This window comes from Ictalurus punctatus, chromosome 29 (genome assembly GCF_001660625.3).
Source record: "Ictalurus punctatus breed USDA103 chromosome 29, Coco_2.0, whole genome shotgun sequence".
Taxonomy (NCBI): Eukaryota; Metazoa; Chordata; class Actinopteri; order Siluriformes; family Ictaluridae; genus Ictalurus; species Ictalurus punctatus.
The window spans coordinates 7,265,682-7,287,450 of NC_030444.2; positions in this window are offsets into that span (position 1 = coordinate 7,265,682).

The window sequence follows — 21,769 nt, forward strand, 5'->3', positions numbered from 1 at the left end:
ATACCAAAGATTAAGATACTTTGTCCAATACTTTGATTATAATACAAGAGTTCAAGCACAAATTTCAGGACGCACATAGAAATGAATGCAATTGTCATGTGAGATTCATAAGTAGCTTGATGTGCACATTATAAATTCGTAATTGTTGAATTATTGAATTATTTTTACATTGTGTTTAATTTTTATGCAGAATTATACACAGTTATTCATAAGCTGATTTACAATCATGACATATTAAATATTTTACCCATTTAAATAGCTTCAATGTAGTTAGTAGCTTGACTGTAGCTTAACTACTTCAAACTATGAGTAGCTTGTAGCTTGAAAAGCTACAGTTTCATATTACAGTTGTCTTTGTGTATGATGATTTTGGCAGACAATGTCGTGGTTGTAAAATCAGAATTTTAGCAGTACAGAGCAGCAGCTTGGAAATGGCTTGGAAGTGACTGCTGGTTAAAATGTACAATCTTAATGCGTTGCGTTTCAGTCACTATTTCATACTCGTTCCATCATCTGACAATAGAAACAGGAAAATATGTAAATAAGAACAGCTTTACTGGGAATTGAGGTGGTTTAAATTACATTATGTAAGCACAAAGAGTAGGAAAGAAGCAAACAAATGTAAAGGGCTGACCCTAGGCAGAATGAAATATGATGCAATGACGCAATGTTAATTAGCACGACATCATATAGCAACATCTAGCAATTTTCCATTGAAAGTTGTTGGTATATTGACGTTACGGTTCAGACGAAGCAATGCATAGGAAATGCAAATTAAGTCCAGTCTGGCTGGAAAAGGTGCCATATAAAAATTGGTTGTATTTTATCATTATTTTTATTATTAGTAGTAGTAGTAGTAGTAGTAGTAGTAGTAGTTGTCACGAATCGTGACGGAGCAGAGATAGGACGGATGCAAGTGCAGGATGAACAGTTGTTTATTTGAAAGACAGACAGGCAGACAAATCCAAAACGTGATCCAAAACGTAATCCATAAACATGCAAGAGGTCAGGCGATTGGCAAACAGGCATACACGGGGCAAGGCAGGAATCTAGGTTGTGGTCACGGAAAACAGGGTCGATAAACAAAACAAGAAACGAACTATGACGAGGGACGGGAAGCGGATAATCCAGCACGAACTAACTCTAAACATGGACCATGACTATGATACGAGCTAAACTAACTCTAAACATTTAATCTTCCGCGTTGTGTGCTGGGAGGTGCGCGGTATATATACGGACATGATCAGCGTCTAAACCGCTAGCAGCTGAGAGCAATTCAGACCCATGTGAAATCCCAGCCAATGACAGAACAGGGAGGAGACATGACAGAAACATAAACAAAACACACGTGTCCAGATGTCATTACAGTCAACAACGGAAAAGCAGGTGCTCGCGCATTCGCGCTTAGAGCACGCTGCTTCAAGGGGGAATCGTGACAGAACCCCCCCCAAAGGCACTCCTCCCGGAGTGCCATGAGTCATCCCACTTCACTGGCGGCCCCGGCCCCCTGGGCTGAATGTCCCAAGCAGAGCCAGGAAACTGCACGGTGTTCTTGGCAGCGTAGGGAAGCGGAGCGACGACCCTGGCTGAACAGCGAGGCTGAGCGACGTCCTCAGCTGAACAGGAAGGCTGAGCGACGACCTCGGCTGGGCAGACAGGCTGAGCGACGACCTCGGCTGGGCAGACAGGCTGAGCGACGACCTCGGCTGGGCAGACAGGCTGAGCGACGACCTCGGCGGAGCATGAGGGCAGAGCAACGTCCTGGGCGGAGCATGAAAGCGGGGCGACGTCCTCGTCGGAGCATGAAGGCAGAGCAACGTCCTTGGCGGAGCAGGGAAACAGAGCACTGTACTCGGCGGAGCAGGGAAACAGGGCAACGTCCTCGTTGGAGCATGAAAGCGGGGCAACGTCCTCGTCGGAGCATGAAGGCAGAGCAACGTCCTGGGCAGAGCATGAAAGCGGGGCGACGTCCTCGTCGGAGCATGAAGGCAGAGCAACGTCCTTGGCGGAGCAGGGAAACAGAGCACTGTACTCGGCGGAGCAGGGAAACAGAGCACTGTACTCGGCGGAGCAGGGAAGCAGGGCAACGTCCTCGTCGGAGCATGAAAGCAGAGCGACGTCCCCAGCTGAACTGGAAGGCAGAGCGAAGTCCCCTGTAAGGCCAGGGAGAGGAGCATGGGTCGCCGTGCGGCCAGGGAGAGGAGCGTGGGTCTCCGTGTGGCCAGGGAGAGGAGCGTGGGTCTCCTTGAAGCAGAAGGGGGGAACGATATTTGCCATGGAGCAGGAAGGCTGAGCGACGACCTCAGCTGAACAGGAAGACTGAGCGACATCCACAGCTGAACAGGGAGGCTGAGCGACGTCCACAGCTGAACAGAGAGGCTGAGCGACGTCCTCAGTGAAGCAGGGTGGCAGAGAGACGACCTCAGCTGAACAGGGAGGCTGAGCGACGTCCACAGCTGAACAGGGAGGCTGAGGCTCTGAGGTCACCAGGTGAACCTTGGACATGGGCGGAGCTTGGGTGGCCGTGTCAGCAGACTGTGGCGTGAGCGGAACTTGGCTGTGCGTGTCGGCAGACTGGGGCATGAGCGGAACTTGGCTGGGCGTATCGGCAGACTGGGGCGTGAGCGGAACTTGGCTGTGCGTGTCGGCAGACTGGGGCGTGAGCGGAACTTGGCTGGGCGTATCGGCAGACTGGGGCGTGAGCGGAACTTGGCTGGGCGTGTCGGCAGACTGGGGCGTGAGCGGAACTTGGCTGGGCGTGTCGGCAGACTGGGGCGTGAGCGGAACTTGGCTGGGCGTGTCGGCAGACTGGGGCGTGAGCGGAACTTGGCTGGGCGTGTCGGCAGACTGGGGCGTGAGCAGAGCTTGGTCAACTGGATCAGCAGGCTTGAATGTGAGCTCAGGGACGTGAGGCTCGACTTGGACCTCAGGGACGTGAGGCTCGACTTGGACGTCAGGGACGTGAGGCTTGACTTGGACGTCAGGGACGTGAGGCTTGACTTGGACGTCAGAGCCTGGAGGCTTGGCTTGGACGTCAGAGCCTGGAGGCTTGGCTTGGACGTCAGAGCCTGGAGGCTTGGCTTGGACGTCAGAGCCTGGAGGCTTGGCTTGGACGTCAGAGCCTGGAGGCTTGGCTTGGACGTCAGAGCCTGGAGGCTTGGCTTGGACGTCAGAGCCTGGAGGCTTGACTGGGACTTGGACCTTAGGGACTTGAGACTGGACTTGGACCTCAGGGTTGAGCTCTGGTGCTATGACCTCCGACGGGTCACCCTGCTGATCCCGGGCTGGGTCTCTGCACGGGCTCTCCGGTGGAGTTTCTTATGCTCCCGCCAGCTGCTCTTGAAGCATTCCTGAGAGTAGAAGAAAGCTTCCTGGAGGCCCAGCTTCTTGCAGGTGGGACATTGAAGCTGAGTCTCTCTCCCGCAGCCCTCAGCCATACATCTCGGAGATTTCACCCCCGCGTTGGCCGGAAACTGAAGTGGATCACTGCCCTGTCCATCTCCTCATAATAGAGGTTGAATGGTGGATCCACCTGGGGCTGTCCATTGACTCTCCACCCCAGTAAATCAAGGTCACGAAGTTGTCCAGGCTGTGAAAACTCCTCCATAAACAGCTCTGCAAACTGAGTGACATCATGGAGGGCTGGCAACCCAGCACTCACCAGCTGCTCCGCCCAGTCACGGGCCGGACCGCAAAACCTGGACACCAGGAACCCGATCCACTCTCTCTTAGTAGGCTTGGGAAACGCCAAGCTGCAGAAATACTCCTGGCAGCTGAAGAGGAACTCCAGCAGGTAGCTCCCCAATCCCGCTGTCTCTGGTGGCAATTCAACGGCGTACCTTTGGGGAAATTGCACGGACGAAAAATGCGGCCAGTAATCTGAGCGTTCCCCGATGAGGTATTGTCCTACCACTTCCCTTCTTTCTGTGGTGTGACTTCTCTCTCGTCCTCGTGCTGCATCCATGTTGTGGCGGAAGATTCTGTCACGAATCGTGACAGAGCAGAGATAGGACGGATGCAAGTGCAGGATGAACAGTTGTTTATTTGAAAGACAGACAGGCAGACAAATCCAAAATGTGATCCAAAACGTAATCCATAAACATGCAAGAGGTCAGGCGATTGGCAAACAGGCATACACGGGGCAAGGCAGGAATCTAGGTTGTGGTCACGGAAAACAGGGTCGATAAACAAAACAAGAAGCGAACTATGACGAGGGACGGGAAGCGGATAATCCAGCGCGAACTAACTGTAAACATGGACCATGACTATGATACGAGCTAAACTAACTCTAATGTACTAATCTTCCGCGCCGTGTGCTGGGAGGCGCGCGGTATATATGCGGACATGATCAGCGTCTCAACCGCTAGCAGCTGAGAGCAATTCAGACTCACGTGAAATCCCAGCCAATGACAGAACAGGGAGGAGACATGACAGAAACATAAAAAAACACACGTGTCCAGATGTCATTACAGTCAACAACGGAAAAGCAGGTGCTCGCGCATTCGCGCTTAGAGCACGCTGCTTCAAGGGGGAATCGTGACAGTAGTATTATTGTAATTTGAAAAGAAGAAATAAAGAATATGTTTGAATGACAGGTCTTGTATAGTCCTTGAAAATGAGAAAAAAAAAAAACAGATTGGAAAGTCCTTGAAAGTCCTGGAATTTTATTATGAAGCATCTGTACGAACCCTGTTTATAGCTTTCAGCTGATAGAGACATATCCCAGAATATCTGCAGCTGTAATTGCAGCCAAAGGTGGTTCTACTATGTATTGACCCAGGGGGCTGAATATTTATGCAACCGACAAATATCTGCTTTTTTAAGATTTAATTAACCCTTGTCACAATCAAAGTAAATATTGTAGTTCATGACTGGACTAATGGGCATGGAACCTCTCTATCCATCACAAAAATCAATATGGGTTCAATCAATATAAAATATCAGTGGGTTTGTTGTGATGCTCAGAAGAAAAATATACTTGTTCATTTGGAGTCCCTGTCTGTAAAGACAAATATAATAATCAATAATCTATGAGCTGGATTTGACAGTAACCATGTTTGCAGCAATGTCTGCAAAATAGCATGCTGCCACATTGGTAATATCTCGAACTATTATCTCTCATTTTTCCTGTGCAGTCTGAGCAGTGGTTACCAATCCTCACTGATCCATGATCCTGCAGGCTTTTGTTTCAACCACCAAGCTAATCCAGCTATATATATATTTTTTTTTTAAGAAACCTGAATAGGTGAACTCTGCAGTCTTGGTTTTGATGACTTTGTGTGACTACTGCAAAAAATAAATTTAATCTGACAGAAGTAAACCTTTGCTAATCCACTCCAGGTGACTCAGTCTGACCAGCTCAGCTCACATTACAAACAGCAAAGCAGCAAGTTATTATGTTGTTATTAAGTTATTATATTGCTAACTCCATCACCCAATACACATCAAAATGTCTACAAAGAAATAATTAAATGTAAAAGTATATAATCAATATAATCTGCGTAATATGTTACAAAATAAACACATCTCTGATTCCCTGACTTGTAGGATTCACACATCCAGGAATTCAACTTGATTTACTTTTCCACCAGTTTAGTACCATTTCAGACACAATTTTAAATTAAAGCCCATGATTCTAGTAAACAACCTCAAACCCTTTCTATTTTTGCTTACTTTACTGTGTGTTGCCTGCAGTCAGAAACATGTCTTGCCTGAACTGTTTACTGGGCCAGAACATACAATATAAGGCAAACTGATCTAAAACCTAAACCTCACTCCCACACCCTGGATCAAACCCGGGCCAGTCCAACACCCTGCCTTCTCAGAAATCTGGTGGGAGCTGTTGATAGCTTCCTTTTTTTGCCCGTCCAGGTATTTCATGAATTTTCTGTCTCTAGGCAGTTCAGGTATTTCATGTGTTCCAGCTCAAGCACACCTGGTGCAACTAATGAAGCCCTTGATTAGTTCCATCAGGTATGCTTGAGACAAAACCCGTTTTGCATATTTGTGCTCTTGTGAGGGATTCTATTCAGGGAGTTGAACAATTTTGAAACTGGAGAAATCATTATAAGTAGGGATGTACCGAAATGAAAAATCTTGGCAGAAGCCGAAGCCAAATATAATGAAAAACTTGGCCGAAGGCCGAAGGCTGAAAACCGAACACATTTTTATGCATTTTTCCCATTTATTTTTACCATTTTTTTCACCACTGCATGAATTAAATAGTCAAATGTGCTTTTTACTATTTTGTCTTGCTTTTCAAAGAAAAAAAATCAATTACAAAAACTACAATTTCAAAATATTTATTTAACACTGAACATTTTTTTTCATTCCAGCAGGCATAGGCTACCAACAAGGCACAAATTAACTTTAAATAAATGAATTAGTAAAATAGAAATATTTTTATGTGGTCATATTTGAGCCCCCCTTGAATAGCCTATGTTAGGCCTATAACTAACTGCTGAAAGAATGCAACACTCTGAAGCCTACAACAAAAATGTGCATTAAAAAGTGCATTGACAAGAGTGCAAAAAATGGTTCTATTCGGGATATATACCGCTTGCGTCCCTGTACACCTTGCAGAGTATTATAGTAGATATAGTATAGTTATATATGTTGTTAATGTTATGTTCCTTGATAGATTTAGTTAGTTTAAACTGTAGATTAGTTCATTTAGTCTTCGCTGGTTTTTCCGCTCCCAGTCCATAGTACTTGTTTCTTGTTTTGTGTTTTGACCCTGTTTTCTGTGACCGTGACTTTGATTCCTGCTTTGCCCCGGTTATGCCTGCGATCGCCCGACCCTTTGCCTGTCTTGACTACGTTTTTTGGATTACGATTTGAATTTGTCTGCCTGCCCTTAAATAAATAAGTCTTTACCTGCACCTGCTGCCATACTCTACTCCCTTATGTCTCGCGACGTGACAGAATACTCCGGAACAGTATACTCCGGAACAGAAACAAAACAAACGCATGTGTCCACAGTAAACAATGTCACGGTTGTCAATATCCGACAAGCGTGTGCTTACTGAGCACTCGTGCACGTAGATCGTGCCTGCGCGCGTCCCCTCTTCTCTCCAAGTGCGCTGCCAGAAGTGGAGGTCTCACTCTGGTTGCTAGGCTATTTGGTCACGTCATCAAACACATCATTGTTCGGTCAAATTTATTCGGCCTTTTCACTTATTCACAGAACACTGAAAGTGCTTTTTTTGCTATTTTCGGCCGAATAATTTCAGTTGCCAAACATTCGGTGCATCCCTAATTATAAGCTGCATTTTCAGTTGAATTTGGGAAAACCACTTGAAGCATTCATTGTGTTGAACTATTTCAATTACTTTAGTTTTATTTGTTCATTGCAAACAGCTTAAAGTCTGTTAAATTTGCCAATAAACCTGATTTGCAATAGGGGTTGAACAATTTTGATTCCAACTGTAAATAATACCAACTTGGACCTAAAGTTCTGGCATAGAAACTATTATAGTCCTAATAAATATACAAAATATTATTCTACACAAGTAAATGTGTACTGAGAGTGAATATATTTTACCTTTAATACATTCCTCAAGAGTTCTTTGGAGGTTTACAGTTCTTATTTCTTAATTTCCTACTTGGAACCGTTTCCGATGATGGAACATATAAGGGTTTCCCAAGAAAGACAAACTGAGATGGACCTTTTTTTCCACCCCCAAGTGTGTATATTTATATAAAATACAGTTAACACAGTATTGACTGTGCTTAATGAAAGATGCACCGATGTATCGGCCAATAATCGTTATCAGTTAAAGGCAATTTTTCATGCCATCAGCCATCAGCCGAAAGTTTAAAAACATCCGATGATCAGGGCCGATTATATCCTGTCAATCAAAAGAGGGTGGGAAAACACATGGAATTTGTGCTGTGTGTAAATAAGATGTCTCTTGTGTAGAATTACTTTGAATTGGGTGACAATGACGACAAAACTGCAGTCTGTAAGCTCTGCACTGCTAAAATTTTACACTGAACACTGCAGCAATGAAGCAGGAGTTTCGGTGTCGAGTAAATTTTTTTTTTGCTGCGCTGCTCGAGCTGTTCACGCTGAATTAAAGCACCAGTACACCGCTGAAAGATTTAAATGAAGATGAGTTGACAAAAAAGTATATATTGCACAGAAAGATATATTTGTAGAGTAGTATATTTCATATCCAGTTAATGTTAATATGAATTAATATCATCAAAAAAGTTTATATTATATATTACCAGTTTGATATTCAGTGATGAAGTAGAAATGTTTTTGTTTGTGGTGAGTGAATGGGAGACTATCAGGAGGTTTTTAGAATTCAGTCAATGTTAATATGAATTAATAACATTCAATAAGTTAAGAAATCTTACTTTAATCTTCAGAATTTAGTTCATGTGTTAATGTAATGTGTTTTCTGTTTATGATACGTTACTGTGAAACAACTTGTTGAAATGGAGAGAATAAAGTTTTTATTTGCATTTCCTTCAGAATTGTGGGATTTATTATTATTCATTTGAAAGAAGTCATAAAATGCAGAACTATAGGTCTCTGTTATCGGTATCAGCTGAGAAATTTTGTATCGGTGCATCTTTGATTTTAACCAAGCATATCTGTTTATTATATTTATTTATTAAAACTAAGCTCTTTACACCATGTCTTTTGGTAAATGACATACTGTATATTGGTACTGCCAATGTTGGTATGTAGATGAATAGATGAATAGAAAGACAATTACTAATGCACTAAAATACAAGGAAGTGAAATTTGTACATACCAAAAAACAAAACAAAACAAAACAAAAAAAATAAATAAAAAACCCACAAGCATGGTCTGAGCCAAATTTGAACTGGCTATTTAACTGCTGTGGCTTGTCATGACAAAGCCTGAGGAACTTTTACATTAAATGTATTTTGTAAATGATTTTACAGTGTCTGAAAGAGAGAAATAGTTTGTATATAATGTACCCTTAGTTTTGACAGGTATAGGTCAAAGGTCAAAAAGATACACATTCTAACTCTCTATATCTAGATCAAAGGTCATGATCATAAAAATATTTATAGTTATGTTAAATCTGGATCACATCCATTCGTGACAGAAACGTTACCATACCTGGTACGGCCATATGTTTTCCACCCCACACACGTTGCACACATGGTCTTTCTAACACTCTGTGGTAGGTCATAAAAATATATATAGTTATGTTAAAACTGGATCACATCCGTTCGTGACACAAACGTTACCATACCTGGTACGGCCATATGTTTTCCACCCACACAAGTTGCACACATGTTTTTCTAACACTCTGAGGTAGGTCATAAAAATATATATAGTTATGTTAAATCGGGTTCCCATCTGTTCCTGACACAAACGTTACTAGTTATGTTAAATCGGGATCCCATCCATTCCTGACACAAATGTTACTATACATGGAATGGCCATGTGTATTACACACAGACATCCAAACAAAAATATGACACACACAAACACACTTTATTTTCACATTATTTAAAAGGAATTTAAGTGTTATGTACTAAATTACCATAATTATGAACACAAGTTGTTAAGTTAACAATCATTTTTAAAATTACGTTTCTCCATTTAGATTGTCTGCAGTAGAATGCAGTCTTTTAAACCAGAAAAAATGACTGCCTTTAAGTTTTATAACAATAGTAAGTAAAATCCAGTGTGATTTACATTACAAATCTCATACGTAACATCTCTGCAGGATTTATAGACGTTAAAGCACTGAATGAAATGAGCAATATAGACAAAAAATAAACACTCTGTGTCTACTACTTTGATCTCTCTCATAGAACTATCCACAGTCCAAAGGCTGTGGAGCTAAAAGGCTACGTGTGCGAATGACAAAAGATTTTAAAAAATAAAATAAAAAAATGTATCAATACATGAAATTAGATTACACAATGTAGTTGAGGTTTACATGAATAAGCAGAAATGTAATCATGTTTACAGTGAGGGAAAAAAGTATTTGATCCCCTGCTGATTTTGTACGTTTGCCCACTGACAAAGAAATGATCAGTCTATAATTTTAATGGTAGTTGTATTTGAACAGTGAGAGACAGAATAACAACAAAAAAATCAGAAAAACGGATGTCAAAAATTTTATAAATTAATTTGCATTTTAATGAGGGAAAAAAGTATTTGACCCCCTCTCAATCAGAAAGATTTCTGGCTCCCAGGTGTCTTTTATACAGGTAACGAGCTGAGATTAGGAGCACACTCTTAAAGGGAGTGCTCCTAATATCAGTTTGTTACCTGTATAAAAGACACCTGTCCACAGAAGCAATCAATCAATCAGATTCCAAACTCTCCACCATGGCCAAGACCAAAGAGCTCTCCAAGGATGTCAGGGACAGGATTGTAGACCTACACAAGTCTGGAATGGGCTACAAGACCATTGCCAAGCAGCTTGGTGAGAAGGGGACAACAGTTGGTGCGATTATTCGCAAATGGAAGAAGCACAAAAGAACTGTCAATCTCCCTCGGCCTGGGGCTCCATGCAAGATTTCACCTCGTGGAGTTGCATTGATCATGAGAACAGTGAGGAATCAGCCCAGAACTACACGGGAGGACCTTGTCAATGATCTCAAGGCAGCTAGGACCATAGTCACCAAGAAAACAATTGGTAACACACTACGCCGTGAAGGACTGAAATCCTGCAGCGCGCGCAAGGTCCGCTTCTCAAGAAAGCACATATACATGCCTGTCTGAAGTTTGCCAATGAACATCTGAATGATTCAGAGGACAACTGGGTGAAAGTGTGGAGGTCAGATGAGACCAAAATGGAGCTCTTTGGCATCAACTCAACTCGCCGTGTTTGGAGGAGGAGGAATGCTGCCTATGACCCCTGGAACACCATCCCCACCGTCAAACATGGAGGTGGAAACATTATGCTTTGGGGGTGTTTCTCTGCTAAGGGGACAGGACAACTTCACCGCATCAAAGGGACGATGGACGGGGCCATGTACCGTCAAATCTTGGGTGAAAACCTCCTTCCCTCAGACAGGGCATTGAAAATGGGTCGTGGATGGATATTCCAGCATGACAATGACCCAAAACACACAGCCAAGGCAACAAAGGAGTGGCTCAAGAAGAAGCACATTAAGGTCCTGGAGTGACCTAGGCAGTCTCCAGACCTAAATCCCATAGAAAATCTGTGGAGAGAGCTGAAGGTTCGAGTTGCCAAACGTCAGCCTCGAAACCTTAATGACTTGGAGAAGATCTGCAAAGAGGAGTGGGACAAAATCCCTCCTGAGATGTGAGCAAACCTGGTGGCCAACTACAGGAAACGTCTGACCTCTGTGATTGCCAACAAGGGTTTTGCCGCCAAGTATTAAGTCATGTTTTGCAGAGGGGTCAAATACTTATTTCCCTCATTAAAATGCAAATCAATTTATAACATTTTTGATGTGCGTTTTTCTGGATTTTTTTGTTGTTATTCTGTCTCTCACTGTTCAAATAAATCTACCATTAAAATTATAGACTGATCATATCTTTGTCAGTGGGCAAACGTACAAAATCAGCAGGGGATCAAATACTTTTTTCCCTCACTGTATCTTTCCTATAGCACAAATGAAAAGCCCTCTCTAGATGAGCAGATTTGTCAAATGAAACTTTTTCCTTCTTATCCACTGATACGGTAAACTAAAGAGTAGATATTCAAATTACACTGCTAAATATGACTAGCATTAGCTACGTGTAGTAGTGCAAAATAGTCCATCAAATGTATTAGAAGGTGTAGCCTATACACGAGTCCACTATTGGTCATATCACTATTGAGAACATGCCCCAAATTCATTGCTTTAGTAGAATTTAATTGTAAGTGAAATGATACTCACATTGTAATGTCCTTAGTATTTGTTCAGTCTACAGGTCCTCTAACACTCTGTTAAATGAATAAATGTAAATGTACTACAACGTAAATTTTGTTTTAAATCAATTAATTCAGAAATTACACACAATATTAAGTTGATGTAATTAACAACATTATTATGTCTACACAACTTTAAATATTTAATTAATTCAATAAATTAGAATTTTTATCTTGCAACCACACATTAAATTTAGATTGTGGGGGTTTTGTTTTGTATAGCTCCGCTGTTAGAAAATACATGATGGTTGAATGTGAACATAAATGAGCAGAATGTAAGCTTGTGAAATAAAATAAACGTTATTGATTGCACTTTTGAGAAAATGGCATGACTTTGAATAAAAATTTACTGAAATAAATACTCTAAAACATTGATATACCCGAAGAAATGTAAAAAAAAGAAAAAAAAAGTTTTTACATACCTTCTAATTAGGTCCCTTTAGGAGGTAAAAGTTTTAAAGACGGTATTTTATAAGAAACGCGCGTATTACATGCCTTCTAAACCTAACCCTTTAGGATGTAAAATGTTTAAAGTGCTGCTTAAAAGAATCGAGAGTTTTGTTTAAACTAGAAGACACATTTTCCGGGGCGATGTCTTGTAGGACTATACACACTGCCCTACACATGTGTTTTCCCGGGGTGACAGTTCTGTAGATAGTGTAAATTTTACATTTATGAGCTCTGGCGACAGTGTTTGAAGTGTGTGTGTATGTGGGTGTGTGGGTGTGCGTGTGTGTGTGTGGGTGTGTTAGAGAGAGAGAGAGAGTGTCATGTGTTTCTTGGGGGTTTGCTGACCAGAATGCTTACAGTGTGTTTATGTTAATGAATTAAGGGACGAGTCGTGTGTTTCAGGGTTTAACGATCCCAGTAGTTATATCATACACTTTCTGTCAAACTGTCAATCAAAGTGTTGTGTGTGATAATTTATGACCCTCTGTACTTCCCTGACTGACAGGTCTGTAGGGGTGGTGAGGGGGGTAACCCTATGGAGTTTATCAGATGATCAATCTGGTCCTTTGTGTCTGGGGGTGTTGTGGAGAGGTGTGTGTTGGGGGGGAATAGTCCCCCTCCCAACGAAAGGTGTTTATGTTAATGAGTTTGGTTTTTGGTGGGGTGAAATACGTCTGAAAAGAAATAATGTTTTTAATATGGGGATGTGTTTGTGGTACTTTGTGGCGTTATTTCATTTGTCTAAACACATTGTTAGAAAAGCATGATGTTTGAATGTGTACATATATGAGTAGAATATTTGTTTTGTGAAATAAATGAAAACAATTGTTGATTATGTTTTTTAGGGATCCCGTTTTACCTTTGAATAAAAAGTTTAGGAGTTAAAGCGTCTTTTTTTTTTTTTTTTTTTTTTTTTTAAAGAATCTGTTTAAAATAATCGTTTGTATTACATACATTCTAAACACAAACCTTTAGGATGTAAAAATGATCAAAAGAGCTGTTTAAAAAGAATCCGTATTACTAGGTTTCCAAAAAAACACATAAAAACTTTAGGAGGTAAAAATGGTTAAAAGAGCTGTTTAAAAAGAATAGCGCATATTACACGACTTCTAAACAAAGATCCTTACGAGGTAAAAATGTTAAAGTGCTGGTTAAAAGATGTTTAAACTAGGAGATAAGTTTTTTCCAGAGTTGTCTTCCAGTCGCTGTGTTAAGCAGTAATGAAGTTAAACTGAGACACCTCACTCTCGCTAAACCCCGCCCACACATACGTGTTTTCAGACACGCCTCTCTCTCTCCCTCTCTCTCCCTCTCTCTCTAAACACACCCATATACGTGTTTTCATCGTAGCCAGTACGTTCTGTCAAAATGTCAATCACGGCGGTAGAACTAGAGGGCTAATTTATGGTTTGTGTTTTTCCTGACCGACAGTTCTGTAGGTACACCTAATTTATGGCCAGGGGTGGTGGGGGTGGTGGGGGTAACCCTATCCACTGTATCAGTGGGTCTTTTTGGCACCTGTATGTCTGGGTTGTGTCCTTCCATTCCTGGGGGTGTGTGTTTTGTGTACTGTGGGGGATCTCCCCCAACAAATGTGTTTATGTTAATGACACTGTTGTGAAACGTGTTTCTCCCTGAATTAATCACACACAAATGTATACCTTTTTGTGGTATAAGAGAATGTTTGTTTCTGAACTTACTTTTGTGGTATTGTTTTATTTTGAAGCTTAAGGATGGTTTAGGGAAATATGTCTGAAAAGAATATCAATGTTTAATATGGGCGTGTGTTTTTGTTACTGTGTGGGTTATTTTGTTTGTGTAAACACATTGTTAGAAAAGCATGATGGTTGAATGTGAATATATATGAGCAGAATGTTTGCTTGTGAAATATATGAAAAAACTGTTGATTACGTGTTTGGGAGAACGGCGTGACTTTGAATAAACATTTACTGAAATAAAACCCCTGAAACAGATAAACCATCGATGTGGCCAAAGAAATGTAAAAAATGTTTTTACATATATTCTAAACATAAACCTTTAGGAGGTAAAACGTTTAAAAGTGCTGTTTAAAAGAATCGTGTGTTTTGTTTCAATTATAAACAAGATTTTGGAAAATGGTTCGCCAACGAGGATACTTACACAGAACTGCCGTTAAATACATATGATTTTGTCTATGCTTTGACATCCCATGTCCCCACTGGCTGACAGTCAAGTCATGTACATTTAGGCCCTCTGTCACACTGTTTGATCTGAATGTGTGATCTTTCCTGGCAGTTGTCTGTCTGTGTGTGAGAGAGACATGTGATTTCTGGGGGTTTTGCTGACCAGAATGCTTACAAATGTGTATATGTTAACGAATTAAGGAGAGAGTCGTGCGTCTCAGTGTGTAAATAATGGTTAAGAAGTTGTAGTTAAAACACAGAAGAATCTCTGCAACTATCTGTTACAATGGCTGCTCCGAGAAATCCTAATACCCCTAGAGGAATGCTGTGTATTCACCAACAAGAGGATCTGTTGAAATGAGAGAGGACCTGACTTCTGCTCCAAGAAAAAAAAACCCCAAGATGTTAGTTTGGCAATTTATTCATGAAGATATTGTAAAGACGTTGTTGTTTAACCCTGAGCAGGGCGTCAACAACTCCAAAGATGGTGTCTTAAGGCCGAGGGTTTTTTTAGGAGGTAGAAAAACATGTAAAGATGATTTTTTAAAGGAAATGGGTGTTTCGTCCATAATGGTAAAAAATAAAAAATGGTTGTACGGCAATGTGAAATAAATCGGTGGAGACATACTGAGTACATTTCTGTTCCACAGTCTATAAGGATCCCCACCATTAATGTAGTGTGAAAAATGTACATACCCCCCGTAACTAAGGTTTAAACATTTTTATTTTGTGATGGCAGAAAGACAAAACTGTTGTACATTTGGTATCTGGTGATTTTAGAATTAGACCCCAACTGTCAAATATGTTTTGACATAGAATGTGAATTGCTTTGTCAGGCAAAGAGCACGATGGTATGGAAAGAGTATGATGAGGTGATCTAATGCTTAGGAGTTCTACAGTACTTTGACTTGGGAACATTCCAACATGGCAGTCAGAGAGGCATTATCTAAAGTACGTACATATAATATAAATCAGATCACCAGTATGTCTTTACCCACTCCTGATCTGTAGTCAAAATGATTAGTTTATTTCCTTGTATGGGTTTTATGACAGTGAGCAGTCATATACACTATAAGCCAAAGTTACAGAAACAGGAGAGTTATTTGTAAAGGTTTCAAAATATTTTAACAGTTGAGGCATATTTCCAACAGAACAGAATATTAGACATTTAGTGTAAACTAGGGTAAAAAAAATTCTCTGAAATATATTGGTGAAAATATTTTTCCATTTTAAAGGCCTCATATTAGAAACGATAGTACAGCCTTTGTTGATAAGTTACCAACTCATACTTTATAACAATTTGTTTAGGAGCATCTGAATCTGGCAAACAACTTTTATTCCATTTAGGCATGCAATAAAAGTTAATAAACAAATTAGGAAGAAATGACTTGTACACTACTGCTGCGGGTATTAAGTCAAACCATTTTGTTCAAACTTCAGTGTGATCCATAGAGTAGCAGAAACCTATGGCACCTTATGAATACCATGTGGAGGATTAAGTTGACTAGTCACTTACAGTTACAAAGGCATATCATTGTGCAGGATCACTTTCGCACCAGCTTTGCCCATTGACACATCTTCTACCATGTCAACATATAAGAAAAGGCAAAAAGTAATATGAGATGTATACGAATATATTTTATCAAATATAAGACATTATAAGGAAGAAACATAATAATATTATTTAACAAGGTCTTCCAATCAGCCCTCTTAAGTGTAAGAGCATTATCAGTATTGTACGGCAGTTGGGACAGTAGTTAGCAGCAGTTGGGACAGTAGTTAGCTTTCAGATGTCAGATGAAAGACAACTTTTTGAGTCACAGTGCCAAACTACTGGCAGAATATTTTGATCCTTCTTTTTCAGCATAAAGGACTGGCATTTATTTAACAGACAGATGGCACAGCCGTATACTTGGTCAGAGGATTTAGGAATTTTTTTAAGAAAGGTTCGTTGTTTTTGTTCTTTTATCATAGCTTCAGTTTGTATACTTACTTTGGTTAGTGTCTTAAACTGTTTTATTAGGTGGTGACAGATTTGGTTAACAGGGAATGATGATAGGTGAAGATTAAGTTCATATGCATGTACAAAATAAAACTGTCTATATCTATATTTGTCTGCAATGTATCTGTTTAAGCACTACTTTATTAGCGATGAATAGCCCATTAACTAATTCATAGACCCCCTTTCTACCTTTTTAACTTCGTTATACATGTTTCGTTTCAAGCATTGTGTGCAGAAATTGCAAATCATTAATCTGAAGGTTAAGGGATCCTTAGACTTTTGCTTCTTCAGCATCAACAAAGTCTAAACAAAGACTAAACTCAGAATCAATATAACTGTCTGGTTGTGATCAGAATAAAAAACAAAGTGAAAGGTGACTTCACTCCCAAAGCGCTAAATGAGATTTCTCTATGTTCTATATGACCTTTCTACAGTATATGACATTAAGTCCTAGTTTACAGCCATCATTACAGCATAGGAGAGGAAATCTTTGTTCATCAGATGTGTGATGTACATCTAGACAATCTGATAAACTACACACAACATTCATGTTGAGAAAATTCAGCTTGCTCTTTGTTCCAAAATAACATTGGACGAGATCCATAGTTTACATCATCTGCTCACACGTATTTAATCTGTATTACGAGTACTGAACAAGTTAGAGGAAGAGAATGTGTAGCTTTACTGTTCATTGGAACTTCATTGTTTATTTGGATCTGTCTTGAATCATTTTCATATTCAGATTTTTTTAAAAATTCATTTCATTATGATTTTTTATGAAGTACCTTCAACCTAGGAGAGTCTGGCATCTAACATAACGTATGAATGTAGGAACATGGATTTTCACCATGCACTCCACCGGCAGCCTAGTTGAAAAGCAAGTCAACCATGTCAAATCTTCAAAGATCAGGCAGTCCTGGAGTAAGGAAAATAAAAACACATCACCTATTTAGATTATATCTATGATTAAATTCACATTCAATTAAGAAATGAAGCTCATGTTAAGGCTATGTCTTCCACAGATGACTTCAGAGGAAATTGATGACCGATTCCCTAGGCATTGTGCCTCCATTTAAAATAAACACTCACATGCAGATACAGAAGGTATGATATTGTGCACAGAGGCAAGACAGACTGGAATATTTGAAATGAAATTTATAATATTTGCAATGATGGATACGAACCATATGAAAACCAAGTAGATGAAACAGTGTGGAACAGTGGCTGGTGACTCAATATTCTTGTAATTTACTGCATTTGTAATGATGATGATTTTTCAAATGAACTTGAACACTCTTTTGGTGGATTCGTGTTAAAAATATGTTCTGCCTGTGATTGATTTCACAAAATATATCCATTAAATCTGCATTGCAAAAATAGATCAATAACTAAATTAATTTATTTTAAAAATCTGAGCAAATTTGTAATATGAAAGGTTTCCCATGATTGGAGATAATGTGCCACAAACCCTGGCACCAAGGATTCCATATAATCCGGGGCATACACTCCTTCATCTATGAACAACAAAACACAGAATGTGACCATATAGGGCCATGATCTGTTAAACCAGAAAAGTATCAGAAGTCCAGATAAGACTAATGAGTTCACTGTCATGACTTTTTGCATGGCATATGTTTCCATATTTTCATCATAGGCTGTGGAATTATATCTCGGAGTACTCTGTACAAGATTTTACATACAACTAGTTTTAAACAACCACAATAGTCCGGGATTTGTGTATTAGACCTGTACCTGAGCATTTTGCTTATAAATATATACTCTCTATCTGAAAACATTCAAACCCCTGTCAGAAATTAAGCTTAATTTTCAGACATTAATGCTAGTGTACAATACATCTAATGTATTAATGTATGGAGTTAAGTTTTTTCTTCATATGATGTGTATGTGATGTAATTGACTTAACAAATTTCTACAGCATGATGATTCATTGATGGAACTAATTTGCATTATAATGAAACTTTATAGCAACAGGGGTACATTTCATGAGGTTTGGCACCCAGCAGTCCAAATACAGGCAAACAATTAGCAATTTGCAATCTTTTCATGTGACTCCTTTCAGAAAATGGTCTTTCTTTGTTTCTTATGCACACAGAAGCTACTTTTCTTTTCATGAAATCACACACCAATTTACTATTCCTGTATAGGGGTTTGAGTAAATATAGATAAACTCATTACTGTACTGTAGCTCTCAGAGTTACTACACTACCCCCACTTGGTAATTCAGGGCATAACATCATCTTGTTAACAATTCCTTCCTGCAGTTCAGCCTGGCCACAAGGATTTTGAGGAGGTACACTCATTAAGGTTAGGGTTAGGCAATACATGGGGATCACTTTGTTTGAGAGGTGGTGGAGATAAAGACGTAGCATGTAAAGTAGTAATATAGATATCAGCAGGAATGACCTGCTTGAGCTGAGTGAATGAAAATCAGTAAACATAAACGCAATCTCTAAACTTGTTCTGCTTCCACAGCCTTCTGCTTACTGACTCCTGACTATGGCTATCACAGATAGTTGTGTGTTTGTGTAATTTTGTGCAGATGCATGTTGTAGTATTGCGTTTATGTTTACTGATTTTCATTCACTCAGCTCAAGCAGGTCATTCCTGCTGATATCTATATTACTACTTTACATGCTACGTCCTTATCTCCACCACCTCTCAAACAAAGTGATCCCCATGTATTGCCAAACCCTAACCTTAATGAGTGTATTCTGATGCAGAGAATGATAACTCTGTTAGTTGGTCCCTAGGCCCATCTATACGAGAGACATTCACAGTAAATAAGCTGTATGAAGTTCCAAACCATGACACTAACAACCACCCACATGTCGATGAGTTGGCGGGCCTGTTGACCAACCAGTGAGTGATACTGATTTACCAGCAGATACAACCGACCTGCCTGATAGTTCACCAGTTGGGGATACCCCGTTAGAGCTTACTCCAGTGAATGACGAGAGTCACAATGCTGATGCTCCGGTGAGCGGAGCAGATGAATTGCCGGATTTGGACCTTATCTCAGGGTCTGGAGGTGACTTACTTGTGGCTGAGAGTGATCTTGTACTGGAAAAGGTGGCCGGGCATGTGTCAGAGCATTGCACTGATGCTAGAGAAGCAGAGCAGGTTGAACCTGATGGAGTAGATGTTCTCCAGCGATCAGAAAGACACCGAGTTCCCCCTGAGAGACTACAGTACACACGGCCGGGTGGGCCTTTGTTATCTATTGTGCAGTCTCTGTTCCAGGGCTTGAGTTTAGCTTTCAGTGATGTGCTACAAGAGACTAGCATTACTGAACCCTACTTGGGACCCCTTCATTCTGCCAAAGTTGTTTTCAAGCAGCCGCACCCATACACAGGGACGTGCATGGAGTCAAGGGGGGAGGGTGTATCCCAGGGGTAAAACTTGGATATAAATACATTACATAAATAAATAAGTCAGAGTGAATATTAGTATCATGCCATATGAGGTCAGGATGCTGTTAGGACATCAGCCTGTAGGAGTGAGAGTTGCTACATTTCAGCCAATGGGATGGCTGAGCCTGCCTCTCAGCTAGCGAGGGAGATAGGAACATATGCCATTAGTAACTGAGTCATCGTAGCGGTATGTTGATGCTGCTGTTACAGGTGTAAATTACCAACACTGTAAAGTGCCACGAAAGAGTCTAAGTTGGAAGGCATGCTAGAGTAATGTGCCGTTCTCTTGCACTGATGTTGATTGACCACGGATACGGTGGAGTCCGACCCATCGGCAAAGATCCTGGATAACCTCGGAGAAAATGTTCCATTAATGGATGGCAAGCCAACCCCACTTGACCTAGAACCTGATAGAAGCTAGGAGGTTGCAATTTCAGCATACTGCGTCCAAGAGCTTTGATTTATTTTTCCCTTGGCCCAAGGGATCAGGTAGAACTGTGTGCACATTGACACTTGTTTCCTTTGGAGGAGGACACTCAGACTGCACTGACTCGGTACTCGGTGAACCGAGGGACTGTGAACTCTCTCTCACCAAGATCCAAGTTTAGTTAAGTTAGTAGTTCAGTGTGATCTGATTTAAGTACCCCTTTGTATGAAAGATGTTGTGTTAACTTAATTGTGTAGTGTACATATATACTGTGTTCTTCTGATAATTGTTTAGTGTATAAGTTTGGGATTCTAATTTGTTATTTCTATTATTTATTTTATTTCCTTACTGTTATATTTGTTCCTATTGGTTATTTTGTACAATATACAAAGTTAACTTAATTTGTGTGTCTGGCGTATTACTTCACTGTCGTCATCCAAGTCGTGGCTAAAGCGAGTGAATCTAGTATAGTGTTTTGATCTGGCCCAATTCCGACCATCTAGGTATCTCAACTACTCATTATCGTCATCACACATTGTAATACCCTGGTAAGTGACCTGTGTCACGAGTCGAGGTTGAGCCAGAAGCAAGTGCAGATAATGATATTTATTGAAACAAACGTACTAAAAAGCAAAGACACAAAGACAACTTGGAAAACTACTGTGGCAAAACTAAACATAAACTAAACATAAACTAACAAGATCAAGAAACATGGAACACAGCGGTGTAAGACAACGAAAGACAAGCACATAGTGCAGACCAGGACCACACACACACACACACACACACACACACACACACACACACACACACACACACACACACACACACACACACACACACACACACACACACACACACACACACACACACACGAGTGCTCATTAACCAAAACGTGAATCAGGTGCAGGTGGTCATGTGACAGCTAGTGCAGCGCAGTGGCTGATGGGAAGTGGAGTCCAGAGTTTCTTGATACGTGACAGAACCCTCCCCCAAGGGCACTACTCCCGGAGGGCCCAAAATTATACGTCCTCCATCTGGTGGTCCTGGCCCCCTGGGAAAAATGTCCCCAGCAGAACCAGGAGGCCAGGCGGCTTCCACAACGGCACAGGGAGGCTGAGATACTTCCTCAGCTGAACATGAAGGCGGGGCGACGTCCTCGGCAGAGCATGAAAACGGGGCGACGTCCTCGGCAGAACCTGAAAGCGGGGCGACGTCCTCCACGGGACAGGAGATGGGAGCGAGGTTCTCCATAAGACTCTGAGGGAGCGAGGTTCTCCGCGAGGCCAGGGAGAGGAGCGAGGTTCTCCGCGAGGCCTGAGGGAGGAACGATGCTCTCTGCGGAGCATGAGGGGGGAACGATGTCCTCCGTGGAGCAGGAAGGGGGAGCGACACACTGAGTGAAGCAAAGA